This window comes from Macrotis lagotis, chromosome 4 (genome assembly GCF_037893015.1).
Source record: "Macrotis lagotis isolate mMagLag1 chromosome 4, bilby.v1.9.chrom.fasta, whole genome shotgun sequence".
NCBI lineage: Eukaryota > Metazoa > Chordata > Mammalia > Peramelemorphia > Peramelidae > Macrotis > Macrotis lagotis.
In genome coordinates, this window is record NC_133661.1 from 10,368,779 (window position 1) to 10,373,183 (window position 4,405).

A 4,405-nucleotide genomic window follows, 5' to 3' on the forward strand; every position below is an offset into this window, starting at 1 on the left:
ATTAGAAATGACTGTACAGCATGGGAAACATTGGCACATAAAAAAAAGATCATTAAAAAGGGGGAAAAGACTCACAAAACTATTTATAGCAGCTCTTTTTTGTAGTGGCAAAGAATTGAAACTTGAGTGGGGAATAACTGAACAGATTATGGTATATGAATGTTATGGAGCACTACTGTTCTGTAAGAAATCAACAGTGACCTGACTTCAGAAAAACAAGACAAGACTCGCATGAACAGATGCAGAGTGAAGGGAAGAGAAACCAGAACACTATACACATTAACAGCATTACTGTGAGATGATCCATTGGATAGATGCAGCTCCTCTCAACATGAAATCATGGGTGATCCTGAGACCTGCTATGGAAAATGCCATCCACATCCAGATGAAAAACTATGGAGTCTAAATGTAGAGCAAAGCATGCTATGTTTATTTTTTAAAACTTCTTTTATATTCTTTTTCTTTTTTTCTCATGTTTTTTCCTCCCTTAGTTCTAATTCTTCTTTCATAACATGAATAATATGGAAATATGTGAAAATATTATTGTACATGTGCAATCTACATCAGATTGGTTGCTGCCATGGGGAGAGGGAAAGAAAGGGAGGGTCATAGAAAAATGTGGAACTCTAAAGCTAGCAAGATTTATATTGAAAACTATCTTTGCATGCAATTGGAAAATTAACTGATTAATTAAAAAATAAAAAATATTGGCTCAAATTCACAAAAAATAATGATTTAGAACATTTATTTTCATATACTATAGATAGTTTTGATTTCTTTGTCTGAAAACTGCCTATTTATAGCTTTTGACCAGTTAACAATTGGGGAATGTCTCATTTTTATAAATTTGACAGAGTTTTCTATATATTTGAGAAATGAAGTCTTTGTCAAAGAAATCTGTTATAATTTTTCCAGTTATAATTATTAACTATGTATACTTTCATTCTATTTTCTCCATCTGTCCTTCTCTTTCTCTCGTTTCATCCCGTCCTGCCTCAAGTGTTTTGTTTCTGTCCTCTGCCTCCCTCAATTCATCCTCCCTTCTTTCAGCTTCTCCCTCCTCCTACTCTCCCATAGAGTAAAATAGATTTCTGTACCCAACTGGTCTGTCAACCACAAGCTTTTCTCCTCCCTGAAACTATGATCAGGGCCTCTATACCCCCGTGGCCACAAGCTCTAATGTGTTAGTGCTTTTCCTCCTTTTTATTTTCCTCCTCATCTACCTTCTTGACCTAAGATTTAGACCTGGAATTTTGTGGGCAATGCAGAAGTATCCTGCACCCAGTGCCAGCAAAAGGTTCCTTTAATCTTCTGATCACTTATCTGACCCCCTCACCATTTGTAGGTTGAGAGCTGTGGAAACTTCTGCTACCACCATGGATTCAGTCACCCCCAAGATTTACCGCCAGTTTGCTAGGGTCTGCTCTGCACTGACCTGAGCTCCACTCCCTCTTTAGTGAAATAGAACAAGTTGACCTAAATTGTCTTGGACTGGAAAATTGTTTCATCCCATCCTTTTGTGGGTTCTTCCATTTCAGAATTTATTTTGAGGCATTATGTTACAATGTTTAGAGGAGAATTTGGGATAGATCAGGCAAGTCTTTGCTTTATTTTTTTTTAAAAGAGAAAAATATGAAAGAATAAAAAGAATGGATTTGGGAGTAGATATTGGGATCCAGTGAATAAAACCATTTTTGCAGGAGGTAGCAGAGTCAGTCAGCATACTGAGATGGCCCCTAAAGAAGGTATTCCCCTGACTTCCTTCCTGCTTAATTTAGTTCCTAATATATGAAAATCTCAATGATTTGTGTGGATTTATTTTATATAACTACAAATTTGCTGGTTACCATTTGGACTAATTTTTAGTTCAATAAATCAATCAAACAATCAATAAATATTTATTAAGTGCTTACTATGTGTACTAAGCTCTGGGCATACAAAAGGAGGTAAGCTCCCCAAGGGACTCACAATTTAATGGGGGGAGACAAAAACAAATATGTACAAACAAGCTCTCTACAGTTTACATTGGAGGTAATTAAGAGGGAAGGCACTGGAATGAAGAGGGGCTGGAAAGACTTGCTGTAAATGAAGAGGTTTTGGTTGAGAGTTAAAGGTAGCCAGGCTGGTAGTAGGCAGAGATGAGAATGGAGAGAGTTCTAGATGTTGAGGATGGCAGAGAAAATGCTCAAGACTGGAAAGCGAAGAGGGGCAGGACCCTGAATGTCAAGCAGATCAGTTTATATTTGATCCTGGAGGCAAAGAGAGTTGAGAGATTCAAAGAGCTGAATGGCCTGGCAACAAAAGTATGTGCCTTTGTAAAAATGTACCATTGCTGAATGTCTGGTAAGAAGTCTGAGTGATCTCCAATTGACAAATGGTCAAAGGATATGCAAAGGTAATTTGCAAATGAGGAGATCAAAGCAATCCATAGTCATTTGAAAAATTGCTCTAAATCATTACTTATCAGAGAAATCCAAACTAAAGCTTCTCTGAGGTACCACCTCACACATCTCAGACTGGCCAATATGACCAGAAAGGACAATGATCATTTTTGGAAGGGTTGTGGAAAATCTGGGACACTAATACATTGTTGGTGGAGCTGTGAACTCATCCAACCTTTCTGGAGAGCAATTTGGAATTATGCTCAAAGGATAACAAAAATGTGCATACCCTTCGATCCAGCAATACCACTACTGGGTCTATATCCTGAAGAGATGATGAAAAAAGGTAAAAACATCACTTGTCAAAACCCTAACCCTAACCCTAATATTCATAGCAGCCCTGTTTGTGGTGGCAAAGAATTGGACATCAATTCTTCAATTGAGGAATGGCTTAGCAAATTGTAGTATATGTATGTCATGGAACACTATTGTTCTATTAGAAACCAGGAGGGATGGGAATTCAGGGAAGTCTGGAGAGATTGGCATGAACTGATGCTGAGCAAGATGAGCAGAACCAGAAAAACACTGTACACCCTAACAGCAACATGGGGGCGATGATCAACCTTGATGGACTCACTCATTCCATCAGTGCAGCAATCAGGCACAATCTAGGGCTCTCTGCAACAGAGAATACCATCTGTATCCAGAGAAAGAACTGTGGAGTTTGAACAAAGACCAAGGACTATTACCTTTAATTTGGGAAAAAAAAACAACCCTGATATCTTATTGTCTGATCTTTCTATCTCTTATACTTTATGTTTCTTCCTTAAAGATATGATTTCCCTCTCATCACATTCAACTGAGATCAATGTATACCATGGAAACAATGTAAAGATCGGCAAATTGCCTTCTGTGGGCGGGGGTGTAAGATTAGGGGAAAAATTGTAAAACTCAAAATAAATAAAATCTTTATAATTCAAAAAAACAGACTGAGTGAGAGATGGAAAGTGATTGATTCCTCAGTCCCCACTTTCATGGACAGGCCAACAACTTGGGACAAAATCAATTTACCAATAGATTGGGCTTATTTCTTCCTTGCCATGGCCCTTCATCTTCTAGTGGCCTGAGGCCAACTCTGAACTTGGTCCTTGACTTAGTCTAAAGACTCCCTGGAGATTGAGTGGTATGGGCTGCAAGACTTCCAAAGGGGGAGAACCCACCTCCTCCTAGGACAACAAATTCCCCTCCCCTTTTCAAGAGTGACCTCCTCTTTTTTTTTTTTTTTTAGGAGTAGATCATTTTCTCTTTTTTTAAGTTATTTCTTTATTTCTTTTGAATTTTACATTCCCCCCCAAATTTCAATTCCCTCCTCCCCCCCACTATAGAAGGCAGTCTGTTAGTCTTTACATTGTTTCCATGGTATACATTAACCTAAGTTGAATGTGATGAGAGAGAAATCATATACTTAAGGAAGAAAAATAAAGTATGGGGTAGCAAAATTACATAATAAGATAATGGGTTTTTTTTTTCCAAATTAAAGGTAATAGTCTTTGGTCTTTGTTCAAACTCCACAATTCCTTCTCTGGGTACAGATAGTATGCTCCATCGCATATACGATATACCCTAAAATTGTCCCTGGTTGTTGCACTGATGGAATGAGCAAGTCCATCAAGGTTGATCATCTCCCCCATGTTGCTGTTAGGGTGTACAGTGTTTTTCTGGTTCTGCTTATCTTGCTTAGCATCAGTTCATGTAAATCCTTCCAGGCTTCCCTGAATTCCCATCCCTCCTGGTTTCTAATAGAACAATAGTGTTCCATGACATACATATACCACAGTTTGCTAAGCCATTCCCAAATTGAAGAACATTTATTTGATGTCCAATTCTTTGCCACTACAAACAGAATTGCTATGAATATTTTTGTACAAGTATGTTTTTACCCTTTTTCGTCATGTCTTCAGGGTATAGACCCAGTAGTGGTATTGCTGGATCAAAGGACATGCACATTTTTGTTGCCCTTTGGG